At 35.2% G+C, this 24128-nt stretch overlaps 1 protein-coding gene across 1 annotated transcript in view; it reads left to right on the top strand.

Moving 5' to 3' along the window:
* CTNNA3 (catenin alpha 3) overlaps positions 1-24128 on the top strand; it is a 1635386-nt gene that overhangs the window by 1390520 nt on the left and 220738 nt on the right. The window lies entirely within an intron of this gene.

Raw genomic sequence — 24128 nt, 5'->3', positions numbered from 1 at the left:
ATTTATGTAGATAAAGCATAAAACACACAAGAAATGAAGTAACATGAGTGACTGAAGAAAATTATATACCTCAAATATTGGAATTGTCTGATACTGATTATAAAATCAGTATGTTTTGAATGTTGAAGAATATAAAAGAGAGGGTTATTATTAAGGGTAAGGAAGATGAGAGCAAAAAATATATCTAAAATATATGAAAAGGAAGATTTCCTGTTACTATCAGACACTTGCAAATTTTTTTAAATATACATAATCAATTTGGATCTATAGAAAATCCTTTACAGAAATTTGTATACATAGTGCAAAGGTTCTTATATACCTCCAACCCAGTTTCTCCTATTATTAGTATCTTACATTAGTATGGAACATTTATTACAGTTAAGGAATTAGTATTGTTACATGATTATTAAAGTCTATTCTTCATTCAGAGTTTCTTTATTAATTATTGTCCTTTTTCTGGTCCAGGATCTCATCTAGGATATCACATTACATTTAATAGTCATTGCTCCTTCAACCCTTCTTGGCTAGGACAGTTTCTAAGACTTTCCTTCCTTGTTTTTGATTATCCTGACAGTTTGGAGGAGGATTTGTCAAGCATTTTATAGACTGTCCTTCAACTGTAATTTGACCAACATTTTCTCATGATTAGATGGAGGTCACATGTTTGGAGATGGAGCCCACAGAGTAAAGTGCCCTTTTCATTGCATCATATCAAGAGTACACACTGTTAACATGACTTATCACTGTTGGTGTGAACTCTGATCACCTGGCTAAGTGGTGTTTATCAAAGTTCTACACTGTTCTTTGGAATTAAGTTACTATGTGCAACCTACAATTAAGAAGTAGGGAGTTATGTTTCACCTTGAGCATCTACATAAATTATTTGTAATATTTCCTATGGAATATTGGTTTTTCCTCCCCTATTAATTTATATTAGCATAAACACATGAATTTTATAAATATGTATACTTTGGGTTACAATCCAGTGTTACTTTACTTATTTTATTGTTTGAATTTTTGCAGTTTTGACCTAATGGAGCTCTTTAAATTTGCTCCTGTGTCCCACTGATGTACCCTTATTATTTTGCATGTTTCTGTGTGGGTTGACTAATCGATCTATCCATCTATTTATTTATGGGGCACATCCTTACACCTTCTCAGTAGGAGACACTTCAGGATCATTTTGTATGTTTCTGCCATACTCCTAGAAACCCCCCTTTTTTTCCAAGGAGCCCTGATTCCTTTTACTGGAGAATGTTATTTCAAACCAAGATCTGGTTGCAGAGGCTTGTTCATAATAGGACATCATTATTTTGTAAAGAAATAAAGGCTAACGGGTTTATGCTTTTTGAAGCATACTGTTTGTGCTACAACAACTCAGTGCTTATTACAAAACAGCCATAGCTAATATGGGCATCACTGTGTTCCAATGAATTTTGCTTACAAAAGCAGACCATGAGCTAGACTTGTCCAAAGGCTATGCCTGCTTTGCCAATCCTTGTTTTAAATCATAAGAAAAAAATAAAATACAAGACATTAGGATAGATGTAAAATTTATTGAATTTATAAAAATTTCCAAAGAAAAGTGGACAAATATTTAAGTAAGAAACTTGTCTGCTCACTGTTTTTATAACTTTTTATCTTTTTTTTATTTTTAATTTACTTTTTATTTTAAAAAATGTTTTACTTCTTTATTTTCAAAGAGAGGGAGAGAGTGGGCATGCAAGTGGGAGAGGAGCACAGAGAAAGAGAGAGAGAATCCCCAGGTCCCCAGTGTGCTACTTGAACCTGGGAGATCATGGCCTGTGCTTCTATCAAGAACTTAACCGATTTAGACAAGTAGGAGCCTCTATATTTGTTTTTATATCAAAATGTTTAAAGATATCTATGATCATATATTTTTAAGCTTATTTATTTTATCCTGGAGTATCTCCTACTGAGAAAGTATAATTTATTTATTTTGAGAGACAGTGCAGGAGCGTGTGGTGGGGAGGGGCAGAGAGTGAGAGATAATTCTGATGCAGGGCTCAAAATCACAAACTGTGAGATCATGACCCGAGCTGAAATCAAAGTCTAATGATTGACTGAGTCACCCAGGAACTCCTGTGCTCAATACTTTTTAATGATAACACTGATTTTTTAACTTTTAAAAATTAATACATTAATACTATAGAATTCAAACTTTTAAAGAGTACAGTTCAATTTTTTTTATTATATTCACAAAGTTGTTCATCCATCATCACATTCTAATGCTAGAATATCTTCACTGACCTCAAAAAGAAACTCCATATTACATTATCAGTTATTCCTGATTTTCCCCACTTGCCTCATTCCTGGCAATCCATAATCTCTTTTCAGTCTTCATGGGTTTGTTTATTCTGCATGTTTCATGTAAATGGACTGATACAATAAGTAGCCTTTTTCAATAGACTTCTCACTTAGCAGACTTTTCAAAGTTAGTCTTCATTGTAACATATGTCAGTACTTCATTCCTTTGTAGTGATATACTACCTTTAGTTTATCCATTCATTGATTGATGGATATGGGGGTGTTCAACTTTTTAGCTATTATAAACAATGCTGCAATGAAACATGTCTATACATTTTTGTGTGGACTTGTTTTCAGTTCTCTTGAGTACATACCTAAAAGAACTATGGTAACTCTGTTTAGTTTTTTTTGAGGATTTGCAAAACTGCTTTGCATAGTGCAGCACTATTTTACGTTACCACAAGCAAGATATAGGGGTTCTAATTTCTGAATATTTTCAACACTCACCAACACTTGTTATTGCTTGTTGTTTTAATAAAGACCATCATAATAGTTGTGAAAGATTATCTCATTGTGGTTTTGTTATTTTTTTCCCTAATGACTAATGATGTTGAACAGTGTTTTATGAGCCTATCGGCCCTTCTATAGTCTTCTTCGGGGAAATGTCTATTCAAATACTATGCCTACTTCTTAAATTAAGTTATTTATATTGTATTATTGAATTGTAATAGTTCTCTATATATTCTAGATAAACAACATCAGACCTGTGTTTGGCAAATAATTTCTACCTCACCGTACTTTTGCATTTCATTTTATTGATAGTATCTTTTGACACACAAAAATGTATAATTTTGAGGAAATCCAGTAGTATATTCTTTTGATGCTTTTTGTTTGGTGTCACATCTTAGAAACTATTGGCAAATTCACATTTATGGTATTTACACCTTTTTATTCTCTTCTAAGAGTTGCTCTTTTAACTATTACATTTAGGTCATTAATGCATTTTATTTTATTTTATTTTATTTTTTAAATATTCTTTTTAAGTTCATTTATTCATTTTGAGGGAGAGAAAACAGAGGGGATAATATGAACAGGGGAGAGGCAAAGAAAGAAAAAGAGGGAGAATCTCAAGCAGGCTCTGCACTGTCAGCGCAGAGCCCAATAGGGCCTTGATCTCATGAACTGTGAGATCATGACCTGAGCTGAAATCAAGAGTCAGATGCTTACCAACTAAGCCACTCAGGCACCCCTGTAATTGTTATTTCTAATAACATTTTTTTGTCCTTAAAACCCATGATGATTTTGTCTGGTATCAATATATCCTTTGTCTGACAAAGGGATACCAGACAAAGGATACTGGTATCCAGATCTCTTTTGGTTAATACTAACATGATATATTGTTCACATCCTCTTTGTGTCATCCTTTAGATTTAAAGACACAAGTGGTTTGATTATATCTTAATGTCTCCTTTATTTTGTAGGATGTTTTTGCTAGATGTAGATTTCTCTTTGACAGTTTCCCCCTTGCCATTACCCCACACATACTTTGACTATGTCATCCTTCTTGCCCTTCTGGCTTCCATAGTTTCTGATGACAAAGCAGTTGTTAATTTTATTGAGGATCCATTGTATGTGATGAATCACTTCTCTTTCACTGATTTCAAAATTCTTTGTTTTTGCTTTACATAGTTTTATTCTATTTATTTATTTATTTATTTATTTATTTATTTATTCACTTATTTATTTCTTTAGAGCGAGTGCAGGACAGAGAGAGTGAGAGTGAGAGAATCCCAGACAGGCTCCATGCTTAGTTCAGAGCCTGAAGTGGGGCTCAATGTCATAAGTGAGATCATGAGCTGAGCTGAAATCAAAAGTCAGATGCTCACTGACTGAGCCACCCAGGTGCACATGGTTTTAGATATTTTGATGTATCTTGACATCTTTCTCTTTGAATTTATTCCATTTAGAGATATTTGAACTTTTTAGGTATGTAGATTCACATTATTTCATTAAATTTAATAAGTTTTTGGTCATTGTTTTTTCAAATATTTTTTCTACTCCTTTCTCTTCTCCTCTCTTTGTGAAATTCCTGTTATAAGTACGTTGGTACAGGGGGTGGTGTCTCATAGATTCTGAGGTTTTGTTCATTTTCCTTCATTCTTCCTTATTTCTATTCCTCAGACTAGATCATTTCAATGGACTTAAAATATTGAAGTTGGTTAATTTTTTCCTCTAGTGAATATTTTGCTTTAGTGATAGAACATTTCAACTCCAAGATTTTTATTGTATTTTTTCATAATTTCTATCTCTTCACTTATAATCTCTATTTGACTAGACATCCTTTCCAAGCATTCTTTACTTCTTTGAACTTATTGAAGATTTCTCATTAATAGTCCGTCTTTAGTAATTCTGATGTATGGATTTCCTTGGTGACATATTCTATTGACTCCTTTCATTGTTTTCTCTTTGTCAAATTGCCTTTTCTTTGTTTCTTTGTATATCTCATAATTTTATTGCAAATTGGGCAATTTTTATTTTTATTTTTTATTTTATTTTATTTTTTAATGATTTTTAAAATAGCTTACTGTCAAATTGGTTTCCATACAACACCCAGTGCTCTTCCCCACAAGTGCCCTCCTCCATCACCACCACCTCTTTTCCCCCCTCCCCCTCCCCCTTCAACCCTCGGTTCATTTTCACATTCAATAGTCTCTCAAGTTTTGTGTCCCTCTCTCTCCCCAACTCTCTTTCCCTCCTCCCCTTCCCCTGGTCCTCCATTAGGTTTCTCCTGTTTTCCTGTTAGACCTATGAGTGCAAACATATGGTATCTATCCTTCTCTGCCTGACTTATTTCGCTTAGCATGACACCCTTGAGGTCCATCCACTTTGCTACAAATGGCCATATTTCATTCTTTCTCATTGCCATGTAGTACTACATTGTATATATAAACCACATCTTCTTGATCCATTCATCGGGTGATGGATATTTAGGCTCTTTCCATGATTTAGTTATTGTTGACATTGCTGCTATGAACATTGGGGTACATGTGCCCCTATGCATCAGCACTTCTGTATCCCTTGGGTAAATCCCTAGCAGTGCTATTTTTTAAAACTTTTCTACCTATAACTTTATTTAGTGTTCTCCAGTCTCTCTTCCCTTGTTTTTATTCCTGTCTTTTACTTTGCATTTATACAGCATTTTCTCCTTTCTTGAACATAGTTATGTTTTTACTTATTTTGTTTTATTTAGGTTTTTATTTAAATTCCATTAATTAACATTCAGTTTCAAGTTACATTTCACAAGTGATTCCACACTTCCATACAACACTAGGTTCTCATCACGGGAAGTGCACTCTTTAATACCCATTACCCATTTAACCCACTCTTTCCCTATCTCCCTTCTGGTAACCATCAATTTGTCCTCTATAGTTAAAAATCTGTTTCTTGGTCTGCCTCTCTCTCTCTCTCTCTCTTTTTTTCCCCTTTAGTAATTTGTTTTGGTTCTTAAATTCCATGTATGAGTGAAATCCTCTAATATTTGTATTTCTTTGATTTATTTCACTTAGCATAATACTCTTTAGCTCCATCCACATTGTTGCAGATAGCAAGATTTCATTGTTTTTATGGCTAAGTGATATTCCATTGTTCATAGTTGACTGTGTCTTCTATATCCATTCACCAACGAATGGATACTAGGGCTATTTCCATAATTTGTCTATTGTACATAATGTTGCTATAAGCATCACAGTGCATGTATCCCTCTCAATTACTATTTTTTCAATTATTGTTTCAATTAGTATCCTTTCCACTAGTATAATTGCACCTAGTAGTTCAATTGCTGGATTGTAGGATAATTCTATTTTTAACTTTTTTAGGAACCTCCATACTGTTTTCCAAAGTGGCTCTATAAGTTTGCATTCCCACCAATAGTACAAAAGGGTTTCCTTTTCTCTACATCCTTGCCAACACTTGTTGTTTCTTGTGTTTTTTATTTTAGCCATTCTGACAGGTGTGCGGTAAGATCTCATTATAGTTTTGATTTGTAGTTACCTGATGATAAATTGTGTTGAGCATCTTTTCATATGTCTGTTGGCAACTTGGATGTCTTCTTTGAGAATTGTCTGTTCATGTCTTCTGCCCATGTTTTAATCAGATTATTTACTTTTTTTGGGTGTTGAGTTTTATAAATTCCTTATAGATTCTGGGTTTTAACCCTTTCTCAAATATGTCATTTATAAATATCTTCTCCATTCTGTATGTTGACTTTTAGTTTTGTTGATTGTTTCCTTTGCTGTGAAGAAAGCTTTTATTTTGAGGTAGTCCCAATAGTTTATTCTTAATTTTGTTTCCCTTGTCTCAGGATGCATATGTAGAAAGAAGTTGCTACAGCTGATGTCAAAGACATTACTACCTGTGTATTACTGCCTAGGATTTTTATGCTTTCAGATCTCACATTTAAGTCTTTAATCCACTTAAAATTTATTTTTGCATAAGAAAGTGGTGTAAGAAAATGGTTCAGTTTGATTCTTTTCCACGTTGCTGTCCAATTTTCCCAATACCATTTGTTGAAGAGACTTTTTCCCATTGGGTATGTTTTCTAATTTTGTTGAAGATTAATTGACCATATAGTATGGATCCATTTCAGGGGTTTCTATTCTGTTCCATTGATCTATGTATCTATTTTTGTGCCATCACCATACTGTTTTGATGTACTACAGCTTTGTAATATAACTTGAAGTCTGAAATTGTGATGCCTCCAGGTTTGCTTTCCTTTTTCAAGGTTACTTTAGCCATGCAAAATCTTTTGTGATTCCATAAAAATGTTAGTATTATTTGTTCTGGTTCTGTGAAGAATGCTATTGACATTTTGACAGGAATTGCATTAAATGTGTAAATTGCTTTGGGTAGTATAAAATTTGAACAATATTTGTTCTTCCAATCCATGAGCATCAGATGTCTTCTCATTTGTTTGTGTCATCTTCAATTTCTTTCATCAGTGTTTTATAGTTTTGAGAGCACAGATCTTGCACCTCTTTGATTAAGTTTCTTCCTACATACCTTATTGTTTTGGGTGCAGTTGTAAAGATTAATTTCTTAATTTTTCTTTCTACTGCTTCCCTATTGGTGTATAGAAATGCAAAACATTTCTGTATGTTGATTTTGTATTCTGCAACTTTACTCACTTCATCTATCAGTTCCAACAGAAAGCTGGGTATTTTATATAATATGGGGCGGCAACTCTGAAATTCAGAATTCCCCTTCTTTTCTTTCCCCATGGCTTGTTGTTTTTCCTCTTTGGTGGTGGTTGTGTTGCTGTTTGTGTAATGACTTCTGTAAAATAATGCTGTAAAATCAGTATTCTTTTCATGTGTGGCCACTGAAGTTTTTGATTGGTTAACTTATTAGTTAGATAATGATGAACAGAGATTTCCTTAAATACCTGGAGCCAGTAAGTCTCCTGGCTTTTACCTAGGAGCTCAGTGTGCTTTTGTGGCATATTTACAGTAATCGTAGAGGCTGTTTACAACTCCACTTTAGTCTTTATTTCTTGCTTACCGAACTTCCATATTATCCAGAGATGACATCTAGGACTTCCTAATTTGATTGACCTTTTTCATATTAAATATTTAGGATAATGATAGAGATTTTCCTTAAGCACCAGTTTATGTTGCACAAACCTTCCTTTCTTGCACAAATGTTTCTTCATGTTTAAGTTATAATATAGGCTAGATATCACTGGTGACTTTTACTAAAGTTGAATGTTACTCCAGATCCATAAGCTTTGCAACATGAGCACATGCACGCATGCACGTGCGCACACACACACGCACACACACACACATTAGCACACACACAGAGATGTTCACATTGCTTTTACATTTATTCAGGTTTTATAAATACCAATTACTTGAGATATTTTGTAAGAAATCACATTTCCCCTTCAAACAATCTGTGAAGTATGGCTCACAATATTTTTCATTGTTTAGCTTGTAAATAGTATACAAACAGTTTTGTTTCTCTTAAACCATAGAGTGAATTTAATTGATTTTTAATTATTTTCCTAAAGTGGAAACATGCAGGATTCTAGGATTTAGGATTTCATTTGATTCACGAATGGGATATCATTTTATTTAAATTTCAGGTTTACAGGCAAATTTTGCAAAAGAGAGTCAGCTTCCCTGTGAATAAAAATATATTGAAATATTAGGTTTTTCAACAAATTCCTGATATAAAACTTTATGCCTTTCTTTCAATTAATATAATATCAATATTATAATGATTTGTGCAATAAATTTTCCAAATGCATTATTTACTTTTATGAATTCCTTTATCACTTTCAGTAGCTCTTTCACAATATTTTGTGTCATTATTTATTTGCAGAACAAACAATATTCATTCAAGCACTCAATTTCAAGTGTTTTTTATAACTGTAGTATTAAGTGAGCACATTATATCTATATAGTCATCAATCTACAATGAACATTTATGTAAAATTGTTCTATTTTGCTGTTGTCCTATGGCACCTGCTATCTTGACAGTGTGTCTACTAGATGTATTATTCAAAGTGGCACTTTTTCTATTTCATTAGCCAAATTTGCAATGATAAAGTAAAAACTCATTGATTAGCAAATTGCTTGTGAATTAATAGTTTGGCTGCTGTAGATGATTCCGTGGGAAGCTAGGAGAAAGCTTATGTGATGATGTACCTGATAAAGAGCTTTCTCTAGTGCTGTAAAGAGCTGCCTGATAATTATCACATTCAGTAAGTTTATATAAAGGTCATACAAAAACCATCTTGAAATATATTTTCAACAACAGTCTAATTCATGAGAAAGCAGTTTGTGTTGCACATAAGATTTCTCTGCATATAAAGATTGAAATAGGGGTGCCTGGGTGGTTCAGTCGGCTGAGCATCAGACTTCGGCTCAGGTCATGATCTCCCAGTTCTGGGTTCAAGCCCCGCATCAGGCTCCCTGATGACAGCTCAGCCTGAAGCCTGCTTAGGATTCTGTGTCACCTTCTCTCTCTGCCCCTCCCCTGCTCACACTCTGTCTCTCTCAAAAAAAAATAAACATCACAAAATTTTAAAAAAGATTGAAATAGATGAATAAAGATGTATCTGATGAACACTATCCATAATGATACTCAATGCCCATGCAGTTCTATTAAAGAAAAAACAACATTAGAGCAAAATGCATTCATAGAAATAAAGAATATAAGTAAAAAGAATAAAGACACAATGATAAGGGAATTGATTTAACAGGAAAATATAACAATCTTATATTTTAATGGTGATATATCAATAACTCAAAATATACAAAAGAAATATTGACAAAATAAAGAGATTGACATACTGTGACATTGCTCCAAGTAGAACAATCTAAAATAATAGTGTTCAGGAGACCTTTATTGGTATGGCTGCTTGGTTTATAATATAGAGTTAGCATTACAAAACAATGGGAAAAGATAGACTTCTCAACAAATGGTACTAGAATTATCTATTTTTTACCTTCCACACTAGTTAACATTTTTAAGATATCATATAGAACAATACCTGTGTAAACAGGGTAGGGAAGGTTTTAATAAATAGGATATGAAATTATGGAATATATGGAAAAATATAGGTAATTTCAAATACATTTAAAATAAGAATTTTTTAATAAAAGATCTCACATCTGGAGTGAAAAGACATGTCATAAAATGAATAAGATATTTATAATATGCATTAGCAAATAGTTAGTATCTAAAAGGTATTTTAAAAAACACCTCCAATTTAATAAAGAAAAAAGACAAACTAAGAGGGAAAAAAAGCCAAAAACTGAAATTGTCTTTTCATAGAAGATGGAAGACTAATGTCATGGTACAGAGGAAAAGATACTCAGTGTCACTTGTAATCACAAAAATGCAAACTAAAACCACAAAATAATTGTTTTCTACTTATCCAAAAAAAAAAAAGTCACCATATCAAGTATATTTCAACTCTGCTGAAGAAAAATCAACACCTAAATATATACTATGGAGAAATTGTTGGACGTGTAAATCAGGAGAGCATTTTTGGAAACAGCATTGAACAAAAATCAAGGTATTAGATCCAACTCAAATGTTGCCTGGCATTAAAATGGATTAATTATAATTTATTCATACAATATTCATGCAGCAATTAGAAAGTTGAAATTAATATACGAAGTTATATCGAGCAACATCAATAAATTTCAGAAACCTAATGTTAAATGTAAAAATAAGGTTTCAATGATATATGCAGTTTGCGGCCTTTTATATAAAGTTCTACCAGGTAAGACAGGCGGGATCTTGCTGAACTGGAAAGGAGATATGGGTATTTCTTACGGAGAGAGCGGTGAGCAAAAAGAAGCGGAAAAATATAGGGCGTGTTTGGGGGATGATAAGTGCAATTGTTTTCTAGGCAGAGATGACCAATATCTCTGTAAAAAAGCTAGGTAATAAATGCTTAAGGTTTTGTGAGTGATCAGGGCACTAGCAAGCACCCAACTGCAAAAGAAGTTATACATGATATGCAAACAAATGAGCATGGTAAGTAAATATTTATAAAAACTGGTGGAGGGCTGGATTTGGCCCCAGGATTGTAACATTCAAACCCTGGGTTAGGGGATGACAAACTAAAGATTTGTATTTTCCCCCACCTCTAAGTGTTTTGTTCTCTGTTCTTTCTGAGATATGATATCCATCTGATCTGGAAAACACAACCCTTTTTTTCGGTGGGTTCTCCCTCGAGGAAGTTGCAGTGAAAGCCTGTAGTGGTACCGAGGACTCTCCTGGGGAGGCTTTTGGATCCATACTTAGTAAGGACTCGTTTTACCACATTGATGTTTTCTTTTTTTTAAGTTTTTAATGGCTTTTCTTTATTTTTGAGAGGCAGAGAGAGACAGCTCAAGCAGGGGAGGGGCAGAGAGAGAGGGAGATACAGAATCTGAAGCAGCCTCCAGGCTCTGAGCTAGCTGTCAGCACAGAGCCAGACGCAGGGCTCGAACCCACGAACCATGAGATCATGACCTGAGCTGAAGCTAGACACTTAACCGACTGAGCCATCCAGGCACCCCCATTGGTGGTTTTTTTAAAAAAAAAAATGCACATTTAATATTATACTCCCCTTCATGAACTGACTCAGGATACATCTCTGACACATCATAAAGTAATAAGTAATGAATTTTTTATTATTACAGACTACAGTTTTAATCTCGTGACTGACTTTGCTATACTATGAATACGGACAGTTTGCTTCCATTTAGAAGTCTGGAATTATTCCCTTTGTAAAATCATCTTTCCTTTTTCTCCTTCTCTGACTTTCTTTTCGTCTTCCTCCTCCTCCCTCCTCCTTCTCCTCCTCTTCTTTCATTTTGGCATAAGACTCGGGGATTCGGGCTATGTGGTTAGAAAGTACACAGACAGGGGCGCCTGGGTGGCTCAGTCGGTTAAACATCCGACTTCGGCTCAGGTCATGATCACACGGTTCTTGGTTTGAGCCCCGCATCAGGTTCTGTGCTGACAGCTAGCTTGGAGCCTGGAGCCTGCTTCAGATTCTGCATCTCCTTCTCTCTCTGATTCTCCCCTGCTCACGCTCTTTCTCTCTCTCAAAAATAAATTTTAAAAAAGCTTAAAAAAAAAAACAAAGTACACAGACTGAGTGGAAAAAGAAAAGTCCACACTTGGGGGTGCTTATTCTAAAATAGAGTGAGTCTTGGCAGAATTAGTCTCAGGAATCACATGAGGTTTTCCTTCTCAGCAATAAGTTTATCTATGAACACTCTAGAAATATCCATACCTTGGGGCGCCTGGGTGGCTCAGTAGGTTAAGTATCTTACTTCGCCTCAGGTCATGATCTCCGGGTTTGTGAACTCACGCCCCACCATCAGGCTCTGTGCTGACAGCTCAGAGCTTACAGCCTGCCTCAGATACTGGGTCTGCCCCTCTCTGCCCTTCCCATGCTCATGGTCTGTCTTTCTGTCTCTCAATAACAAATAAACGTTAATTGTTTTTGAAAAAAATATCTACACCTTAAATTAGAATTTATTAATTACTTTGAGTCTCCCCTACTTGACTTCAAAAGGTTATACTCCTGAGTTCAGAATAAATGTTGATCTCCCCAAATCAAGGATTAAGCAGTTTGGGGATATTGTTTCATTATTTTGCCTGAATTTTGCAGATACTTGTTAGAATGTCAACAGCATGGAATATAGGCTTGTGGATTATTGTAAGACATTTTTACACAATATTAGCAATTGCAAAACTATCTTTATTTTCAGTTTGAACAAAGCAATGCTAACTTGTTATCTCAAGCAATAATAAGCCTAAAAGGAAATTAACTGTATGCAACAATAATGAAAACATGGCTAATGGTTATTGGATTTTTAAATATTATTTATTTGAATAGCTTTAGTGTAACTGATTATAATGTCAAAGGACTACAATTTGCATAGGCATACCAACCAAGAAAACAAACAAATTAAGATAACAATTATAACTTTGAAATGTGAATACTGTACATTTGTCTAATGAATGTAGCTTGTAAATCCTTCTCAGGGTATGCTCAATATACTTCTTAGGCACTAAGCACCTTTGATTTTCAGTGACATTAAGACACTTTTATAAAAACATAGGGGTGTTTAGCAATATAAGCCATCAGATTAGTTCTCTGGAAGGAAATGAGGGTAGGAGAGTGTAGCACTGAGCAAACAGCTCTTAAAATTATGCCAAGAGAGTAAGCATGGAGGACCTAGCATGACCTGCCACTTACATTAACAACGGGATCAGGAGCACCTGGGTGGCTCCGTTGGTTAAGCGTCTGACTCTTGATTTCAGCTCATGTCATGATCTTGTAGTTCCTGAGTTGAAGTCCCACATAGGGCTCTGCTCGGACAGTGTGGAGCCTGCTGGGAATTCTCTGCCTCTCCCCTGCTCATGCTCTTTCTTTCAAAATAAATAAATAAAACTTAAGCAAAGCAATCAATCAGTCAAAAGAATACCAATTTTACAAAAGTCCAAATCATTCTTATATCACTCAAAGGTGAAGAATATCATATTTATCTGTTTCAGAATTCAAATTCTGAAACCATGTTTGTGTTTTATTTAATAACTTGATTCTTTGGTAAACTTTCAGATAGCACAAATCTAAGTAGTGAGGAAAATTTTATTTCCTGATTTAAATTAAGACGTAGAAAAATAAACATATTTTAAAGTAAAATATAATTCGGTGAAAATAATTGATTTATTGCAACAGCTTCTTTTAAAGGTGTTATTTTAATGATTATATATTTTTGAGAGACAGAGAGAGACAGAGCGTGTGTGAAGAAGAGGCAGAGAGGGACAGGGACACACAGAATCTGAAGCAGGCTCCAGGCTCTGAGCTGTCAGCACAGAGCCCGACTCAGGGCTCGAACTCACGAACCTCGAGATCATGGCCTGAGCTGAAATCTGATGCTTAACCACGTGAGGCACTGAGGCACCCACCGCATTTTCTTTTAAACTCAATGAAAGTTTATGAATATAACTTATTTTTAAGTCAGTATAAAGATAAAAGTTGTTTTCAGTTTGCCTTTGTACTCACAATATTTTAATTCAGTATAGTTATCTTTAATTAAATCCATGAATAAAAAATTTCCTATCACCAGTCAAACTTGTCTGTTTGTGCCTGGATAGGAAACGGTCCCTTTGGATGACCTAGTATTTTCATATGAACTTTATCATGACAGCTTGTATTTATTTAAGTGGCCACTAGATGGCAGACCTATCACTGAACAGAATTTAGGCACTAGGTATATTCCCCAAGTAACTTGAATCACATAGCAGAGCAGTGTTTTATTTCAAGCTTAGCTTAGCTTCTCACCCTAAGCCTTCTCCATAGTTTTAGGGGGTACATTATAATGTACGTGATCTAACATCTTCACAATCATGTGCTATTATAACAGTTTACAAACATTCCTTCTCACAATAATCTTTTAAGGTAAGACAAACACTGCTATGTTGTTTCCCATAGGTTTCCCAGGGCATATGGCAAAGGTCATTTTTTAGAGGACTACAAGGAGATAGCTTTGAACAATTTTCCTTGAGGGATCAGTATTTAATTTGCAACACACACAGATGATTTGGGGATAACTTTCGGTTTTGTATCTGGTATGTGTTTCTGCTTATGTTCTATACCTTTATGTTTCCAAGAGTTCCTTCCCTCTAGGAGACTGAAGAATCAATTAGAGCTACAAAACCATTCCCTCCTCAGTGATACTGACCTCTAACTTCTTGATTTTCTCTTGCCCTTTGGATTCTAGAATAGAATTATCTTTATCCAGCTTCTTCCTGTTTCATCTTTGTGTTCATTGAAAACTTCCGTCACCATCACTTAAATAGCCTCTAGATTTCTGATATTGAGCACTGGGCTCCACTCATTTTCGGCTTTTTGAAAATAGGCCAACAGTTTTCTAAAAGCATATAGGGATCCTTTGCAGAAATTAGAAGCCCATGTGTGTGTGTGTGAGTGTGTGTGTGTGTGTGTGTACACACAGAGCTCCAGCCAAGCAGAAGTGATATGATTCCTGCTTTATCTAACTGGTAGCATAAAGCCATTATGTCAGAATGTCTAAGATTTACAACTAACACTTTAAAGCTCTGAAAGAAAATTTAATTTTTGGCAAATGTTAATGAACTAAGAGCACCTAAGATGGAAAACTCATCCTTTTATTGAAATTAGACACTTACACTCTTGCCATAAAATAGGTTGCATTTTTTAATAATGGAGGGTGGATTTAAAAGTTTACTTTCTTTTTTTATGTTATTTTTATTCTTGAGAGAGGCAGAGCACGAGCAGAGGAGGGACAAAGAGAAAGGGAGACACAGAATCCGAAGCAGGCTCCAGGCTCCGAGCTGTCAGCATAGACCCTGACATGGGGTTCCAAACCACGAACTAGGGGAGCATGATCTGAGCCGAAGTAAGACACTCAGCCAACTGAGACACCCAGGCGCGCCTAAACTTTTACTTTCATACTTAGAACATTATAATGATGTGAACAGAGGGATGTGCTTACATGTAAAGGTTCAGATTACAAGAGTGTTTTATCTCCTCTTTTTACTAAAACACTAAGGTCACAAACACAAATACAAATGAAAAAAAAATTTTTAATGTCCCAAATCTGGAAATCAATTTTGAGAAACTGTAATTAACATGCTCTTGTAAATAAAGTGGTGAGATTCCATATACCGATTCCCAGGGTCATCCAATGGTGAGATCTTGCAAAACTATAGTACAATATCATAACCAGGATGTTGACATTGATATAGTCAAAAATCAGAACATTTTCATCATCACAAAGATCCCTCCTGTCACCCTGTTATAGCCATACATACTTCTCCCACTCCTACGCTGTCCTTAACCAATGGCAAACACTAATCTGTTCTCTATTTCTATAATTTTGCCACTTGAAAAATATTATACAAATGAAATGATGCAGTATGTAAGCTTTTGGTGATCGGCTTTCTTCACTCAACATAATTATTCTGGAGCTTAATCCAGATTCTCCCATCTTCTAGTAGTTTAGTCTTTTTTATTGAGGATTTGTGTGTGATTCCATGGTAGCTTGTTAGACAATGCACCCATTAAGGTGCATCTGGATGTTGCAAGTTTGGTGCTGTTTTGAGTTAAACTGCTATAAATTGACAAATATTCACTTACAGGCTTTTGTGTGAGCATAACTTTTGACTTCTCTATGATAAATTCCAAGCCATGCAACTGCTGGGTCATGTCATAGTTGCATGATTAGTTTTTTAAAGAAAGCATCTAACTGTTTTTCAGAGTGGCTGTACCATTTTACATTCCTATTAGCGATGCATGAGTGATCTAGTTTCTCTGCCTCATCAGCAGCATTTGATGTTCTTACTGTTATTTATTTTAGCCATTCTTATAGGTATGTAGAGACAATTCATTGTGGTTTTACTTTGAAATTCCCTAATGGCTGAAGATGTAGAACATATTTTTATGTGTTTATTTGTCATTTATATATCCTCTAGTGAAAACTCATATCTTTCATCCATTTCCTAAATGGATGCTTTGTTTTCAATGTTGGATTTTGAGAATTCTTTATGTATTCTAGATACTGGTCCTTTGTTATTTATACAGTTTGCAAATACTGTAACATTTCCCTTTTTGTTCTTTCAGGATATACAATATCTGTAAACATTCATTCCAAGGTTTTCAGTTGTATGTTGTACTTAAGAAGAATAAAGAGAAGTTTGCCTACTCTATCTTCCCAGAAGTGGAAGTCTTGAAAAGTATTTTTATTTTATATAAGAGATGTTAATTTATATTCAGTTTTTCTAGTATTGTATTTACATGCATAACTTTAAAAAGATAAGTTTTCTTTTTTGGTATTTTTTATGTTTATTTATTTTTGAGACAGAGCATGAGCAGGGGAGGGGCAAAGAGAGAGGGAGACACAGAATCCGAAGACAGGCTCCAGGCTCTGAGCTGTCAGCACAGAGCCCAACATGGGGCTCAAACCCACAAACTGTGAGATCATGACCTGAGCCAAAGTCAGACACTTAACCTACTGAGCCACCCGGGTGCCCCTAAAAAGATAAGTTTTAAAAAGGATTCAAAATGCAAATGCAAAGAGGGTTAAAAATCCCACAAAATTGTAGGATCTTCATATCACTATTACTGGTATTATATACTTAAACAATGAGTGTTAGCTGGGCATAAACATTTCTTTTTTGAAATATGCCGGCTTTACATTAAAATTTTATCAGCAAGTGAATTTAACACATTTTTAAAGAAATTAGTAATGGAAAATACTTCTACTTTTGTTAGAAGGAGTTGAGATGTTGAGATTCTGCATCCACCTGTGCTTCAAAGATTCTTTTTATCAAACTGACCTACTTCCAGCTAGATCTTTGGTAAATCATGAGATATTTACAATATGTGTATAGGTAGTCATTATAAATAATTCACATTAATATAAACTATTTACTTGTTGTTTTGTATGTTAAGCTTTTTAGCATAGCATAATTGCTACAGTTTGTAATCAGAATAACATTTTTCAGTTTGGCAGTAACAATGTATTACAAATCTCATTTTAAAAAATTAAAGAAATCATTGCTTTTATAATTTGGCTAGAATTTTAAAAAAGAAATTATAATGGTTTCTCTTTTCTTCCCATATTTGATATTTTCCTCCCTGAGAATAAATCACTCCAAAACTGCAGTGTTAATCTTAAAATAAAGAAACAAAAAATTTTTTTCTTTAAAGTTCTGGTTTTTGGTAGATTTTAGATATATGCTTCTATTTTTTTATTGAGTCAATGGTTCTAATGAATCAAATTAGTACTTTCTTAATTTTTAAAAATATTTTTTATCTTTTTTGGGTTTTTGTTTTGTTCTTAATTAATTAGCCTGGGAGATTTGGAAAATTCATCATTATTTTCTTTCAGTTTATATAAACAGATTTTTAAAAAATATATTTGTACTTCAATGACAATAAAAGGTTGGTAAAAGTTAAAAACCTTTAGTTATCTGGCACATTTCCCAAAGACATTCAGATTTTAAGCAGCTACTGGTTAGAATTAGGTTGTGTGTGGGTGTGTATTTATTCTGCATTGTGAGTTTTATATGGATTTAAGACTTTTAGAGAATTATAAGTTGCTGTCTGATCTCTCCTGTGCTCAGTTCTCTAAGTTCAAGAGTTCTTTTTAAGTAAGAATACCTTTTCCCCCCTAAGAAACTATTTGCAGTTTCTAGAGACTTCAGTGATTTAAAAATATTTCATATACATAGGTCAGGACATGATTTATATAAGCCTCCATTTTTGTATCTAACTGATTGTTTCCAAAAGCATTCTTCTTGTCTTTACTTTCAGATCATTATCTGTCACATTCTCTTATTAAGAATCTCTTTTCTTCTTCATCCAATTGTATACATACTCATTCACACACACACACACACACACACACACACACACACACACACACACCTAGCTACTAAATTTGTATTAAGACAAGTTAGAGCCATAATGAAACATTACTGCAGATTTCTTCACAATTATAATGATTATCACCAATTAAGTTGCCTGAAGTCCAGAAAATAAAACTGTTCATATTTTATGATTAATCTCCAGGTAATTGTGATAAAGAAATCATCTAATTAGAAAAGCCAAATGGAACTCCAAAGAATTCTTGAGCTCATCGTTTTGTTAGACTATTATAGAGTTGTCAGCATAGATACTTTTGAAAATCTACTATCCCTTGGGGTCAGTTTCCCTCCTTCTGTTGAGAGCAGGTGTCTCCAGCAGGTCTCGGAAGCTCCTCTCCTTTGTTATCTATGCTTGCTGCCACAGAAGCAACCCTTGCCTACATTTGGAGGCACCCACACTACTGTACACATATCTCTTACCTATTCAGTGTCCGGTGATACCCTGTTCTCTAAATGAATATTCCTACATTGCATTCAACTGACTTAACTTGGCCTTATTTTCCTTGACACAGTCTTTACTCTTAACAGAACTTACTCATTCTAGTCCTCATAGTCTCATGTTATACTGCTTTTTCTTCTGCCTTAGTTGGAGAATAAAAGAATACACCTTCCATGAATCATGTTCTCAAAGATGCACGGATACGCTGAAGTCATTTAACCTCTCAGAGCTCAGCTGAGAGGTGTGTGTGTGTGTGTGTGTGTGTGTGTGTGTGTGTGTATTCTGTGGGGCTGGGATAACAGCTCCCACAAGGGTCATTGTGGAAGTGAAATAAGATAGCATCTAGCACAGGGAGCAGAAACTGGCTCACAATAAACTCTTAGTAAAAATAAAATCCTTTATTCATTTTTGAATCTTTGAGGCAATGGTACCCTGATTAACACTTATATATATTTTCTTTAACTTTGTGTTCTAGGCCAAGCACTGCCACTGCTTATTTGTATAACTTTAGGTAAATCACTTAAATTCATAGCTTGATTTTTTTCATATATTATATAAGAATGTAATAAAGCTCATGTTTTCTGTTAGCACTGCATTGAAAAGCAAAGAAAATAATAGACATGAATGCTTTTAAACATATAAAGTATTATATTAATGTATAAATATAATTAAAATATAAAAGTATAATAAATTCAGCTACACTTCTTTTTTTTTAAGTTTATTTATTTTGAGAGAAAGAGAGAGAGAGAGAGAATGGGAGCCGAGAGAGAGGAGAGAGTGAATCCTAAGCAGGCTTTGCACTATGCAGGGCTCCTTCTCACAAACTGGGAGATCATAACCTCAGCCGAAATCGAGTCTGACACTGAGCCACCCGGGTACCCCTAATTCCACACAACTTCTATGGAAAGCCTATTGCGTTCTGGAGGCAGTGCTAGGTTTTGCATATATGAACTTAAGTCTTAAAAAAACCTTGTTCATTTATCAGTCATTATATAACAAACCATCACGAAATGCAGTGGCTTAAAACAACCATTTGTTATTTTACACAGCTCTGGGAATCAACTGGCTCAGCTGAGAGATGTTTGCATTTTCTTCTAGGGTTGCAGCCAGTTGGTGTCTGTATCTAAAACCATCTGTATTAGTTTCCTCCAGCTGTTGTAACAAAGTGCCAGAAACCAATGGCTTCAAACAACAGTAATGTATTTTGTCACAATTCCAGAGGCTGGAAGTTTCAAATCAAGGTGTCAGCAGTGCCCTGTTTTCTCCAAAGGCTTTAGGAAGTATCCTTTGCCTCTTTCAGTTTCTTATAGCTGCCAGCAATCTTTGGTGTTCCTTGTCTTTTGTACCACACCAAACCTGCCTTCCTCATCGCGAGAACTTCTCTGTGTCTGTGTGTCCAAGTTTTCCTCTTCTTATAAGGACATGGGTCATACTGAATTTAGGACTCACTCTAATCTAATATGGCTTCATCTTAATTTGATTATGTCTACAAAGACCTTATTTCCAAATAAGGTCAAATTCTCAAGTACCAATATATAGGACTTGAATATACATCTTCATTAGGAATACAATTCAACCCCCACACTCCATCCCGAAGGCTCAGTTGAGCTGGATGTCTTAGATGGCTTCTCCACTCCCATGTCTGACACCATGTGACTAAATTGGGCTTCCTCATAGGAGAGCTGTGTAAGAGTAGTCAGAAGTCTTACCTAATGGCTGGCATCCTCCAGAGTAAAGTTCCAAGGGACACAAGGAGAGCCCGTTTTCTTGTCATCTGGGCTCTGAACCATACCATTGCACTCTGTGGGTCAAAAACAGGTCACATCACCAGAACATATTCAAGTGGAGGAGACTACACCAGGGTGTGAATATCAGGAAAGGCCTCAGTGGAAATCATTTGGTGAGACTATCTACCACACAATAAGGCTATTATCTTTGTTTTAGAGATGAGGCATTGAAACTCAATAACTTAGGCAAAATGTCAATCATGGCACAGTGAACAGGTGATTCCACTGAGGCTCCTCTGCCTGTGTACAAACCTTTGCTCTTTCTACTGATCTGTGTCTCCCCATTTATTACCCATCCCTTCATATTTTCAATATCCAGGCATCTTTCTCCTTCCTTAGTGACTTCAAATGTGACTCAAATTCTCTTTACCTGGCTGTTACTTTTGTTATAGTCATATTCTTGTTGACCACTTTAACTTTAGTTTTAGTCAGGGGGAGTTGGTGGTTTCCAGGAGATTTCATGTCTGCTGTCAGTTCTGCAGGATCCTTGATAGATTGAATTTATAAACAAATCAGTACAATTTAAATTCCGTCCTTCAAGATTTTGGCCTATGAAACGTTGTGTATGTGTTTTACTGAGGTGTACAATTGATGTACAAGCATTGTTCATATTTAGTAATACACATTTTGATGAGTATTACACATTTTTGGCCTATGAAACTGTTGTGTATGTGTTTTACTGAGGTGTATAATTGATGTACAAGCATTGTTCATATTTAGTAATACACATTTTGATGAGTTTGGACATATGCATGCACCCATGATAACATTTCCACAATCAAGATATTAAAGTTTTCCTCACCTTGAAAAATTTTCTTGTGCTCCCTTGTTTGTGTGTATGTGTGTATGTGTGTGTGTGTGGTAAGAGCAGTTAACATGCAAACTATTCTTTTAATGTGCTTGAAAATACATAATACTGTATCAACTATAGATATTTCTATGAGCTTATCACACAGATATTATAATCAATTTCATGAAGACTACTTCAATCTCATAGAAAATGAATTGTCAATCACAGAGAGAATTTCTAAAGTCCTCTGAATTGTCTTAAAGGACAGCTACAAATCATGCTGGAAGGGAGTACTCACTCATCCTAGGATTCCATGATATCCCATTATATATCAACTGTCTTTTGAAAAAAGATTGTCAGATTGCCAAACCACTTGAATGTCCATTGTTGCCTAAGTTTTTATTATTCAGGAATAATTTACACTGAGAGTAAAGTAAAAAGTATATGTTGTATATACAAAGGATTCATGTCTTAATGCCTTTTTAAAATGTTTTATTTATTTTTGAGAAAGAAAGAGAGAGAGAGAGAGAGTGAGAGAGTGAGAGAGTGTGTGTGTGAGCAGGGGAGGGTCAGAGAGAGACGGAGACACAAAATCTGAAGCAGACTCCAGACTCTGAGCTGTCAGCCCAGAGCCCGACATGGGTCTCAAACCCACGAACTGCGAGATCGTGACCTGAACTGTAGTCAGACACTTAACCGACTGAACCACCCAGGAGCCCCCCTTAGTACCTTTTTATGTGTAACAGAATTTTTTAAAAGATGAATGGAAATGGCTTCCCCATGCACTTGTATATGAATAAACATGTCCTGTTGCAACCACCATTCGAATCTCTGCTTCTATAAATTTGACTACTTAAGATACCTCTTATTAGTGGAAACATGCAATATTTGTCCTTCTTTAACTGGTTCATTTCATTTAGCACAATGTCCTGTAGGTTCATCCATGTTATCAGAGGTGGTAGATTTCCTTCTTTTTAAAGGCTGAGTAATTTTCGTATTTACATACCACACTTTTGTCATATATTTATCTGTCGACAGGCGTTTGGATTGTTTCTATGTCTTGGCTATCGTATATAATGCTGCAGTGAATATGGGGTTGAGCCTTCTCTTGGAGAACACATTTTAATTCCTTTGTCTATGTACCCATGAGCAGGGCTCCTGGATCATGTGGTAGTTCTTTATTTGATCTTAATCTTCCTTCTTGCCACTTGTTCTCTATTGCTTCTGAATAAACCTCTGCTTTGTTCTGCCTTCCAGAACCTTGTTCACACTTTTATAAAAGTGATTTTCGTATGTGTACTTTTCTTTGCAGTTAGACTCCATTACACTTTGATTTTTGCTACCAATTAACCAGTATCATGACTACTTTCTCAATGTGCTCAACTTTGCTGTAGAAAGTCCAATATTAATTCGGTCCATATAGTCAATATATTCCAGAAACTACAATAAATACTAAGAAGCCAAAAACACCTTAAACAATGCTCTTGCCCTCAAAGAGCTCCAGTCCAATCGGAAAGACCAGAGACTACTTTCTAATTTCAGTGCTAGCCTATGATAGAGATCTTTAAAAAAGTACACAGATCCACATTATAATCTGTACAATCCTCTTATTCATTGCATATTGATTCTCTCCTATACTCTCAGTAAAAAGATTCAGTTATCTTCATTACAGTAAGTCCCCAGTTCCACCTTCTTCCTCTACTTTATTTCTACTTTTATACCCAAAACAATCCCAATGTGAGCTCTGGCAGCCTTCCTTCCTTTTTTTACATAAACATATCATGTTTTATCAGCAATTCTATCCTCTTCTTTCCCTTATATTTCAGAAGAAAAGATGTATCTTGTTTTATTTGCACTAACTGTACCTCATGTATTCCCCACATGTCACTCTCACCTCCCATAGGACTGTTTAATCCCATTTCTCTACTATTCTAGCATCTGTAATCATTTATTTACTAAATAAATGGCTGCTTCTTCTGCTCATTTATTTACTAAAACTTTACTTGTTTGGAATCTGAAAAATAAAATCTTCCATTATTTCTAACATTGAGGGTTTAATTTGTCTAAAATGGATCCTGTACAGCCTGACTTCCTGTAAAACTCCGGGAGCTACGCTCACCACTTCTGGTTAACTGCAGGTCTTACACTTGGCCTCTCTTCTCTCACGGCAGGATATAGACTAAGGCTTCCTCAACCGTGAATACTAGGGTGGTGAAGACCGCTGCTAGTTAGCCACGGTACAGAGCTCCAGCTAGTCCTTGTCCCTGGCCACGGGAGAAACTGACAAACCTCTCGACTGTCAAGAACTCTGAAGCTCTGAGATTTCATCCTACTTGCAAGCTAGCAATGCAGTGACAACAATTTCATGGATGCTGGAAAAGATGTAGGCCTACTAGGCCAGAGATAAAGGCTACTTTGTTATTTACAGCAGTAACAGCAAAGTATCAGCATATATATCCCAGCTACCCAAGCCTCATTTCCCACAGGAGAACATATAAAGGGCCAGATGGTACCTATACATATAGTTAAGTTGCAATACAGGAGAGGAAACTGGAACTTAGGAAAACAGACTCTTTTATGCGATAAAAGCATGCATATTCTCTGCTCTGGAGGGGGACATTATTTTTGATATATTGGACAGTAAATGAGCCTACCCTTTGTTTTATAAGGAGACATTATTCTATTTACTAAGGCTGTTAGAAAATGCCCTTTGCTCTGGAGAGACACACTATTTATGGACACACATCTATCCCACAGTGTGAGGAACCCATAGAGAATTGTTACCCAAAACTAACCATAAATGCTGCACCTCCAGGATAGGAATTAGTTCTACCAGAACTTACTGCTATTTTATTCC

Source organism: Suricata suricatta, chromosome 2, assembly GCF_006229205.1.
Source record: "Suricata suricatta isolate VVHF042 chromosome 2, meerkat_22Aug2017_6uvM2_HiC, whole genome shotgun sequence".
NCBI lineage: Eukaryota > Metazoa > Chordata > Mammalia > Carnivora > Herpestidae > Suricata > Suricata suricatta.
Note: the sequence above shows the minus strand (reverse complement) of the source record. Positions and strands in the feature narration are given on the sequence as shown.